The sequence below is a fragment of the Pinus tabuliformis genome, chromosome 9 (assembly GCF_031772625.1).
Source record: "Pinus tabuliformis cultivar Carrire ecotype Pingquan chromosome 9, CPIR1, whole genome shotgun sequence".
Classification (NCBI taxonomy): Eukaryota; Viridiplantae; Streptophyta; class Pinopsida; order Pinales; family Pinaceae; genus Pinus; species Pinus tabuliformis.
This window is the reverse complement of record NC_142307.1, coordinates 1121232164-1121244219: the sequence shown is the minus strand read 5'-3', so window position 1 is coordinate 1121244219 and position 12056 is coordinate 1121232164.

The following is a 12056-nucleotide window of genomic DNA, read 5'->3' as shown; positions in this document are numbered from 1 at the left end:
GACTGAATCTTTGTGGCTTCCTTTTCTGCATGTTTGAGATCATGCAGATTATAGACACCACACCTCAAGTGTTGTTGGGAAAAGTATCCAATACGGAATGACCCTATCCCACTCTAAGGGTGATAGTACCTCAGCAACAATCAAAGAAAAGCTATTCGAGATTACTTCTTTATGAGATGTAAGAGAGGGGAAAAAGAGATCCACTAACCGTTATCTTCCGCTAATGATTGATCCAATCTTCTCTCTTTGCTGCTTACTCCCAGCTCCTTGCTCTTTCACTGGCCCAGCTACACCAAGATCCTGCAAAATGGCAAGCGAGGGAAACTACAAGAAGCATACATTCATAATTGATTCAAGGATTAGAATAAATCAAATACACAAGCATAACAATACACTATTGAGACACATGCATATAGAAGAACCTCAAATGCTTTATTAATGGAAGAAGTAAAGTTCAGGAAGTGATACAACCATAAAAGGCCCAATCCAGCATCACCTCCCAGCAGAAAGAAATCTCCTCTTCACCTCCTTCAAGCAAATCACCCAATAGTTCTATACTCAAACCAACAACACTTCCTTACATTCACAAGATTCCAGCCCCCCTAAACCTCATGAGAGAGCTCTATATATAGGAGTTTTGGAGAAAGGATGAGTCAGCTTGTAGCTGGCATGAAGCTGACTAGTGTCCTCTCCCACTTCAGTTATTCTTCAGTTCTTGAGTCCACTTGGAGGTTCTTGCTTCCACTTGGAGATCTAGACGCTCTTACTCATCTCCAGTCGAATTCCTTGATGCAAGTGTCACTTTGGAAGCTTCCTGGGCTCTGACACCTTGAGGAATGAGTCTGCCACATGTCCAAACTCGTTCAGCGCAGGTAGCTAGTGTTGGAGTTGACATTCAGCGCAGGTAGCCAGTGTAGCAGTTGACATTCAGTGCAGGTAGCCAGTGTAGCAGTTGACATGATCCAGAATTGGCTTGTTTTTGAGTGTTTTCAGGTGGAGAACTATTATTCAATGCTGTGGTTTGCTGACCTTGTTCCTCTAGGGGTAGGAACAACATGTTTAGGGACTTTGGATCCCTTAGATTATGGACTTTTCATGCTTCATGCTGTAAGGCACAAAAATGTCTATAACAGTTGCCCCCTAAAGTATGAGGTCGTTTATCGGGTGAAATGCTTTATCCGGAGGATCCGAAGTTCATTCAATCGCTGAGAGGTGACCTGTAATAAAGTACAATATAATACATTATTTTTCATTCTGCTTTCATGATCTAGCTGAGGCGAGCATTCCCATGCTCAGCTTTATAAATTCATTTTGGTACATAGAACAGACGATCGTCTGATGGTAGACTGATAATTCTCTGCTGAAATTATCATCCTTTGAGTAGGATGATCATCTGCTGTAATGATGTACATGTCAAATGTCTTTATATTTCCTGAATATATATCGCAGCCCGGATGGATGAAACTAGATCCGGGGTCTTCAAACTCGTTCGATCTTCACTCTAAGTACAAGTCGATCCATGTGAGAATTGCGCTGAAGTCGAACATGGAAAGACATCGCTTGATTACCGGTCAATGAAGTAAACCGTTAACAAGCGCGAGAGGAATCACCGATAATGATAATGACCCTCAAGGTACTGCAGTACAATTCACGTGGTGTGAATATAGGACCTGGCGTCGAACACCACGCAAAATCTTCTGGTCGAAGGTCATTGATGTATACCTGTCGCCGGAAGTGAGAAACTTGCCATTGAGGCATGCAAGCTTCAAAGTACTGAGGGGGGTGTTCCTAGATCAACTTCTTGGATAATGAGCTGAAGTCGACAAGAAGCGATCTGTCAAAGGAGGGCCTTAATGAATCCCACATCAGTGACACGGAACGGAGCTAATGATTTTAATGGAGGTGAAAACAATCTGTGAAATATGATTCAGGGTGGCGATCATGGATGGATGAAGGATAATGTATGGCAGTGGATGGGACACGATTGACTCTTTCTGAACAACATCTCTTGAACATATAACGACACTGATATGATGGATCGGTAGCATTACCCCAAATGTGGATGGTTTGGCGAGACCATGGTGATGAGACCGGTGAATGAAACAACCCAACCCGATGTGATACGGAGGAAAAGTGTCATGTTCAAGAGCGACTTGCTACCATTAAAGCTTTGAGGTTCTCCCAATTTTTCCCCAGTCATTTCTGACCAGTACCTCTTTATTTTTGTCAAGCTTGAGGAGGATAATATATGCTTGTTCTATAACCTGCCCTTCGGGCAAGCCCATCGCTATGTTTTAACGAGCTTAGCGATAGGGAAACTCATTCTCGTCTAAAGACAAGTTTGTCGCTATTTAATCATTTTAACGAGTCTAACGACAAGGAAAACTCGGTCCTTTTCATTTTTAGAGAGTCTGAAAAGGTACAGAAGGTTAACTCCAAAATTCCTTTTTCGTCATCTAATCCCTTAAGTCCGAAAAAGTATAAAACAATATAGAAGGGATGAGTTTTCGATAACTTTAACGAGCCGAATAAAACAAGCGCTCGACCTTTTTGTGCAATAATCCCTCAGGTCCAAAAAGATTAAAATCTAGAAGAGGGATAGCTCTTCCGGTCCTTTAACGAGCTGGAAGGCCAAAACTCGGCAATCTTTTCATATTTTACGAGTCAGTTGAAAAGAGCTCAAAGAAGACTCGTCTTTTGAGGAACGAGTGATAAACAGGGATAGCAGCAGATTCCAGGTACAGGTTGGAATTTTCCAATCACGGCAGTGTCACAAGGATGGCTAGGTGAAATCACTCTTCGCAGCTGTTCCTCAAAATGGGTAAACAATCATATGGAGGTGAACGATCGGCCAAATGAAAGTGGAGGTGGCAGGTGCAAAACACGACCAAGGCTTTTATGGCTGATAAATTTACGATCACAGCGGTTATTTACCGGGATAGGTTCATTTTTTATTTAAAAATGAACTTAAACTCTGGAGGAAACATTGCTCACTGCTTATATTTATTTTTTAACGAGCATGAAGACCGCGTTAAAACTGCTCGGATCTTGCGTTTATTTTTTAACGAGCATGAACTTTATGTTAAAACTGCTCGATGATAAGTTTGCATGCCCCCAGCATAACAACGCAAATCGAGGTGCATGCCCCCCAAGCTTCATTGCATTCAACTTGGTGGTTGGAATGAAGGTTTACCTTTGAGATTTGGAAAGGGGATTGTTTTCATTTTTTAATGAGGTTGACATAGTAAATGAACTATCCTCATGACTCCTTGTTTCATTTTTTAACAAGGTTGACACGAGATAAGAACCGTCCTCGGAGCCCACTGTATTTACAGTATTTCTATTAGGGCGATGATCCATGCTGACAAAATGTTTAGGAATCTTCCGAATCCATTAGATATAGAAGATTTCATATTGTAGGTTTCCACTGTGGCCACTTCCGTCAGATTACTTGCAGGCGGTAGGGCAAAAGTACCCATTAAGGCAGGGTCTTTTAGGAGGCCTACTCCAATATTTTGAAGCGAATGATTGCTTCCATGGATCATTGGAATGCTTCCCGCAACTTGTGAACTATCGGGGAGGAAAGTTTGTTGGTCGACGACTGTAATTCCTCCTTGAAAGGGAAATGCAATCTTCCTGAAGTAGGTTGACACAACTGCGGCCATGGCATATATCCAGGGCCTTCCCAGTAGGATGTTGTAATCGAGGTTTCCGTCAATTACTTCAACATCAACTTCTACTGTTTTTCCCCCCAGCTCAACTTGCAAGTTACTTAAAATCCCATATGGAGTGTATGATCGTCCATCAAATGCTTTTAACATTGTCGATGATTTTGACAAGGGTGGTGAGCCTAAATTTTTCCAGCAACTCATCGACATAAGACATGTAGATGCCCCCTCATCAATAATTGTCCGATGAACAGTTTTGTTGAGGGCTTTCACTTGAATAAGGAAAGCTAGTTGAGCTGGTAACTGAGGGTCATATCCTTTATGATCAAAGGCCACGAGATTGGAATCCATTGGGCCAATCCCACCTATTGCTGATAATAAAGCTTGCTCTTGGGAGGGGTAATTTTGCGGTACCTCGAGTGTCGACATAGCGGACGAAGATTGAGCCAGGTCCTCTACTATATTATAATTCTGTGCTCCTTTGGCACGAGGATTAAATGTCGATTTGTGTACTACTCCCTTTGGCGGCTTTATCATTGGCTCAGGAACGATGGGTGGCACAACTTCGGTCAAAGTTGTCGTTGAACTACTAGGTCATTCATTAACCTTTTTTGTTCAACAGCTTTGGATTCCCGTAATCTTTATTCCTTGTCAAAGCATCATTCTGTTGCTTTGAGGTAGACAACATAAGCACTTGGGATCGGGAAGCATTTTGATTAGCAACCAGATTTTGACCTGGATTAGGAAACGGATCAGTCAATACTGCTGGGGTTTTTGAACTCTTAAAGAGTTTCTTAACTTCAGCTATATGTGGACAATCTTTCGTCCAATGATCCTCATCACATATATGACACCCTGCTGGGGGTTTCCTTTTTCTCCCTTTCTTTTTCTTCTTGCCCCCTGGTTGCTTCAGTGGTTTGCCCTTGTCGGTCGACATGGCATTTACTTCTGAGGCAAGAAGTTCTTCATTTGCATTTTGACTATAAATTTTGTGCTTGCCAATCACGCCATCGCCGGCGTGAGAGCCATTGTTTGATTTAGGAGGAGGAGGAATTGAGAATTCCGGTCTAGGGGCGTCAGGTATTTTGTCGTAGAGCATACGGGACTGAGTATAGACCAAGTCCAAATATTGCGCACGAGCGATAACCTGCTCTTTCGTTACGACCCCCCCCTTTGCCACATCTTCCGTGATGGTAGGAAGTAATGACTTGATAAACCATTCAACTAATAGCTGATCGGGAATGTACGTTTTTACCATCCTACGACGACGTCGCCACTCATGTATATGATCAGATATGTGGGTGGCAGTCGTCTGTTTGAAGTTGGTAAGGAGTTCTGTTCCCGTTTCATACCTTATCGGTAATTGAAAATGGGTTAAAAAGGTTGTGGCTAAGGTACTGAAGTTGTCGAATGAAGCTCTAGGCAATTCAATGTACCATTTTGCCGCTGGACCCGTTAATGTCCTCTGAAAGAGGCGAAGTCTTATCGAATCATCATTCAGGGTGTTCGATGAACACCATAGATGGAATGTCATCACATGATTCGACGGATCTTCACCCGGATTTCCATTAAATTTAGGAATATCTGACGGAAGTTTATGCGGAATCGCTGGCCACCAAGGGGCATAAGCAATTGGATCATTCGTCAGCCGGTTTAGATCTGGTAATTCTAGAGTTGCTACAAAGGGCAACTGTTGACTCAGGTTAGGCGGAGCATACCCAGGATAAGATGGAATCGCCTGAGCATTAGGTCTTTGCATACCAGCATAATGTATTTGATGCTGGCAACTTTGACAAGTTTGATGGGCACAACCGTTATTATGCGGTTGCCCATTACTTACAAAGACTTGTTGCTCGGGTCCTTGATATGATTGCTGGAATTGCGGTTGTTGGGTTTGAACCAGCTCCGGTTGTTGGACCATTTGCTGTTGTCCAATACTGGATGATTGACCAAGATGAGGAGTCCTAGTACTTGTTTGAGCCTGAGTCGCTCCAGATAAGGAGGCACTAACCGGAGGTTGTGATTGAGTTGTCGAGACAAGAGGCTGTTGTATGGCAACCTGAGAAACTTGGGGTTGACATACAACAGGTAGCGCTTGTACTTGCGACGCAATTAACATACCAGGTATAGTGGCGACATTCGACACAGGGTGGACTGGTTGCATTGAATAGGCAACCCTTGGTTGCTGAGGCAGTATTGGTACCCATCCGCTGGATGTAATTCTAGTTTGACCTGAACTTTGTTGTAAACTCCCATATGGTTGTTCTCCGGGGGGGAACAATGAAAAGGCATACTGCCCTCCATATGGTGGCAATCCAGTGCTTAAAGGATAGATTGGCCTTTGAAGGCACATTGGATCAAGTTGTTGAGTTTCAACATAAGAAATACCAGATGATAATCCGGATGAAGAAATAGGAACTAACCATGTCGTCGAAACAGTCTCTGATTGGACTCCAGCTTGTTGTTGACAATTTGCCGAGACAGATGGTATACCAGCGAACATCGTTGGAGTAGCAGCAGGAGGCTCTGATGCTGTTGTGTCGGACGACACAGTCCTAGATGTCAACGGTTGTTCAGACATATTGAGTCTATCCAATAGATTGCCTAGCGATTCTACAGGAACTTCACTGGTGATAGACTAACTTCGAAGATCAACGAGGGAAAGGTGATGATTATTCCGCTTAAAATAAATTTTATAATGACGCTTTAGACACAACTTGCTTTTTCACTTTTAAAGAGTCGAGAAAAAGCTAAAGATGACTCTAGTCTCCTTCGATGTTTTAACGAGCCCGAAGTGACAAATGCTCGGATGGACTTTTTCAGTTATAGAGTTTGAAAAAGGCCAAAAGAAACTGCTCTGGAGTTCTAGGCAGAGGGTGTGCCAAACTTTTCGCAAAACCACAGAATACGTTTTACGGTACGAGTGGTCGATCTTCGTGAATGCTGTGTTCACTGCATTGCGATCAGTAGGGCGGCCGACACGGCTTCCTATGGATAAAGGCTTTGTTCCTATAGGGGTCTCCCAATATATACGCGACGGTACGTGGGAGCACAAGTCCGTATTGATACTTATCGCTTCACCGTGGAGGAATCACCCAACCACTCAACACTAAGATATCACGTTTAACGACGCCGGAACACGTCTCTAGCTTAGACCTCTATGTGTTTGCGTTATGTTTCAATGCGTTGTTAGGTTCATTCAATATATTTTAAGTTGATCTTTTTAAAGTTTGCCTTTCAAGGTTCACCACGAGATGTTTGGATACAAATTCCTAAATGCAGTCTAAGATGAGAAGCAAGCTTTTTCAATCTTTTCGACTTATGAAAATCTTAACTACTGAGGGAAAAGGAAGAAAAAATATTTTCACACAGATCAAAGAGCATACACTAATGCACTTTTTCCCTAAATCATCATGCAAACTTATCAAATGCAAAATGCACAATGCAGGTATTTCTTTTCTCTTTCTTAATGTTGGTGCAATACAAAAAGAAAGCTGTTGTATAACTTCGAATTCAATTTCAAGTGAAAGCAAACAAGATTGTCCAAAATCAAAAGACACCTTAAGATTTACTTGTTTCGACACTAGAAATATATAAATTCAAACCATATGACGAAAGCAAAAGCTCAATCAGCTATGAACAACAAATAAACTAACTCTTAAGATCAAAACGACACTTATCACAGGTCTAGATCTAAGAGGCCACAGCAAGACTAGTTCACTTTCGTTACGGGAAACTTTAAATGATATAAGAAATACACAAAGAACAAATACAGTTTCTTTATACAACCGAGGTGGAATAGTGGCAAGGAAAGTTGGTTTCAGATAGGTACATTGACTGATAACAGGCCGCAAAAACAAGGGTGAAAACAGGGCAACAAACAGGAGGGAACCCCAGTAGCACTAGGCAAAACTGGTTTAGCGCAGGTAGTACACTGTCAGTTTGACATTCAGCGCAGGTAGCCCCTTCGGGATCTGCGCTGAAATGAAGACTGCCTTCACAGTGCCTGCACTGAAGAGATAAACTTTCGTTTTTCTCAGTTTCCGGGTCACAGATTGCTAAAAAATTCACAGTTTTTGGCCAAATCAGAAGCTATGAGTCAAGTACACACTAAGGGATGAAAAGGAGGATGAAAAGCTATCACTAAGAGCTGTTCAGAGCCCTTGTGGATCAGCTCTTCAAATCCTAAACTTGCCCAGAAACTGAGCTAGAGTAGCTGCCCTCTACTTTGCATTTGAAAGATCCAAATGCAGTTCGATTCGGTACTCCCTGTGTTTATGAAATGAATAGCAAAAAAACACAAATAACCAACAAGATACGATCCCCAGCGGAGTCTCCAATTTGTTGTTGGGAAAAGTATCCAATACGGAATGACCCTATCCCACTCTAAGGGTGATAGTACCTCAGCAACAATCAAAGCAAAGCTATTCGAGATTACTTCTTTATGAGATGTAAGAGAGGGGAAAAAGAGATCCACTAACCGTTATCTTCCGCTAATGATTGATCCAATCTTCTCTCTTTGCTGCTTACTCCCAGCTCCTTGCTCTTTCACTGGCCCAGCTACACCAAGATCCTGCAAAATGGCAAGCGAGGGAAACTACAAGAAGCATACATTCATAATTGATTCAAGGATTAGAATAAATCAAATACACAAGCATAACAATACACTATTGAGACACATGCATATAGAAGAACCTCAAATGCTTTATTAATGGAAGAAGTAAAGTTCAGGAAGTGATACAACCATAAAAGGCCCAATCCAGCATCACCTCCCAGCAGAAAGAAATCTCCTCTTCACCTCCTTCAAGCAAATCACCCAATAGTTCTATACTCAAACCAACAGCACTTCCTTACATTCACAAGATTCCAGCCCCCCTAGACCTCATGAGAGAGCTCTATATATAGGAGTTTTGGAGAAAGGATGAGTCAGCTTGTAGCTGGCATGAAGCTGACTAGTGTCCTCTCCCACTTCAGTTATTCTTCAGTTCTTGAGTCCACTTGGAGGTTCTTGCTTCCACTTGGAGATCTAGACCCTCTTACTCATCTCCAGTCGAATTCCTTGATGCAAGTGTCACTTTGGAAGCTTCCTGGGCTCTGACACCTTGAGGAATGAGTCTGCCACATGTCCAAACTCGTTCAGCGCAGGTAGCTAGTGTTGGAGTTGACATTCAGCGCAGGTAGCCAGTGTAGCAGTTGACATTCAGTGTAGGTAGCCAGTGTAGCAGTTGACATGATCCAGAATTAGCTTGTTTTTTAGTGTTTTCAGGTGGAGAACTGTTATTCAGTGCTGTGGTTTGCTGACCTTGTTCCTCTAGGGGTAGGAACAACATGTTTAGGGTCTTTGGATCCCTTAGATTATGGACTTTTCATGCTTCATGCTGTAAGGCACAAAAATGTCTATAACATCAAGGCAAAAGAGGGCCAGCCCCTCTTCTTTTCTTTCTTGAGAGTCTGTGTAACACTCTCAGCCATAATCTGATAAGCGATTTCTCTTGCTAGCAGTTTATCTGGTATATACAAAGGGAGAACATGTGGGTCAGCTTGGCTGCCGAAAACTCTTATGTAGGTAAATCTCTCCTCTCCAAACCAACTCGCTACCGCTGTTATATCAAACGAAGCTTGATAGGAAATATTGGGAATGGGTTTATCAAAAATAGAATAATGAATAGGCACCATAAAGCCATTGCAGATTTGGTACAGATGGTGCTTGTAAGAGGACTTCCATAGTTTCTGATGGTATATGTGGATAGCTGTGGGATCTTGTGGCGTCCACCTCCAGTCGAGCATGGGAAATTCATAATTGAAACATAATGTATCTAAGATATATGCACTGTAATAGAATGGGGGAAATTTCCTTTCAGAGACGACAGTTTGATTTCTAAAATCACGCACAGCTTGTGCTAATTTGTCAGAAAGGATGGTGGCCCAATCCATAATTATACTGTTTACTGCAGCCTCCATTAGAGGAACCATTTCTATGGTAAAATTAGCAAAGTCATGCAATCCCCATAATCTACACATCATTATTCCCGCATAGCAATAAGGAGAAGCCAGAGAATCAACCGAGTACTTACCGAAAGATTCGTGTTTGTGTTTGGCTGGATTTTGTCTCGAATCCCGAATGGGTTCGGATTCAACTTCATTTTCGCTTGCAAACTTCTCCAGGAACGCTTTATTATATATCTTCTCCGGCTCGGGAAAATGATACATTTTCCTTAGATCATCCGCCCTGAACGATCCGAAGATTCTTCCATCTCTAGTGCTGAAAGTTCTATCCAAGATTGGGATTTCTTGAATCGCCCACCGCACTACGTCTGTGTATGGGAGAATTTGCTCCCTGGCCGCTATTCTGTGAAGGAAAGAGTCGGCTAAATCCTTAAGAGTACATTCAGACTTCCGAGTAGGATCCGCAGTAGCTTCTGTTACTGTCTTTTCTGGTTCTTCGGCTTCAATTAGGTTGTAAGTGCCTTGCCAAGTAACTCTGGTGAGACCCGTGCATGTAGTATCATATATTAAGCCCTTCTTCTTGTCCACGAGAGTTTGTCCTGCAGCCGGTGTAGTGGAAGCGCCTGCGGTCTTCTTAGATTTCTTCCCCATCTTGTTTGAGCTTCCTTCTATGGATGAATTCTGCACAGCGGCGAAAATAAACGTAACAGAGAGATATGCTAATGAAAATTCAATATGGGAAAGATATATCAATCAAAGCATGCTGAGAGATTAACTCTTAAAAATGGCTGCGGATCCAATCCATGGGAAGATCTTACAGATACATTATATGGTTGTTTAAGGCCTACCACCCCTTAAATGCTCATTACACCATTATTCGGTTGAATGACTCGCTTAAGCGTGCTATGGATATTTTTGTAGTTGAGTGCAGGTGATGGATTATTTAAGAGATCAAACTTTAAATATGAATGGATCATAATATCCCTCCATTTAACGGCTTTTTCGAAATCCGCGCTATATCGCAATCGGGCATCGGGAACACTTTAAATCTTTATGTTGACAATTTTGAAACGCCGATCGCCGATAGTGATATCGCATCGCATCGGGAGAATAGGTGTTATATAATCATACGGATAGCATACCCCCGACCGCCGATAGCGAAATCGCATCGCATCGGGGGTAGAATCTAGGCGCCTTATTATTATACATGGGATATTGCCGATTGCCGATTACGAAATTGCATCGGAATAGGGTGAATGACTTAAGGTGCTTAGCCAGCGTATAAAGTATCGCCGATTGCGTATCGCGTCGGGGCTAACAGCATGGGGTGCTTTATGATGTGCATGAAGTTTTGCCGATAGCCGATAGTGATATCGCATCGGCGGGATCCCATATGCCACTTATTTGCGTCTTCTATGTCATTGCGATATGCGATCTTGCGATCGCTTTATCGCAATGATAAAAGATTGTTATATTTGATTCAATATGGGTTTTTCAAAAGGTTTTATATAATGCCTTCATTTGGTTTGCGGACCTTTTACAAATAATGCAATATTGATACCAATTGACTTCTAAAGGGACCCATTTCATATAATAATTTTGTAAATGAAATGTTATGAAATGGGGGGTTTTTGTGGAGCACAACAGGCTCCTAAGTCCCTAAAAGTGTTGTTCCAACCCCTGAAAGAACAAGGTCAACTAATTACATCATCTCCCAGAAGTTCTCCATGAAAAACTACTCAGAAATGGTCAAAATTGGACCATCTCACCTACTCCATGGTCAAGCTGCGTTGCATCCCACCTAAATGCACACGGGAGGTGCGATGCATACTGAAAAGCCCTTCTACGGGGTGCGATGGGCGAGAGTGGACAAATGGCAGAGTCAATCTGCAAGGTGGAGGATCATGGAATCTTCCAGAAACTTCTCCTGTGACACTTGCCTCTCTGAATTCGACCAGGGATGAGTAAGAGATCATCATTATCCAAGTGGAATCAAGAACTATTAGAGAGAGGACACTAGTCAGATCCCAGAAGCTGACTCATTCCCCTTGCAAACATATATATATGGATCCCTCATCCTAGAAATTTTGTATCTTGTGAGGAAGTGCTACTGGTTTCTTGGTGTAACATCATAGTGTTGGGTGATCTAAGCTTTTCATGAGGTGAAGAAGGGCTTTCTTGCTGAGAGGATGACGCTGGGTCAGAACAATTGGTTGTAATCCTCTTTTCTATTCTTGATTATTAATAAATCTATTCAAGTTTTCCTCCACATTCTTGTATGATTGATGATATATGCTTTTGTGTGGTCAATATATATCTGGTCCTATATTGTTTATGATAGTAGATCTCTGTTCTTGGATAGTGTTATGCTGCTTTGATTCCACAGGTGCTCTTTGAAGCTGGGTAGATGAGGAAGCAAGTGGCAAAGATCTATCAGAAGGG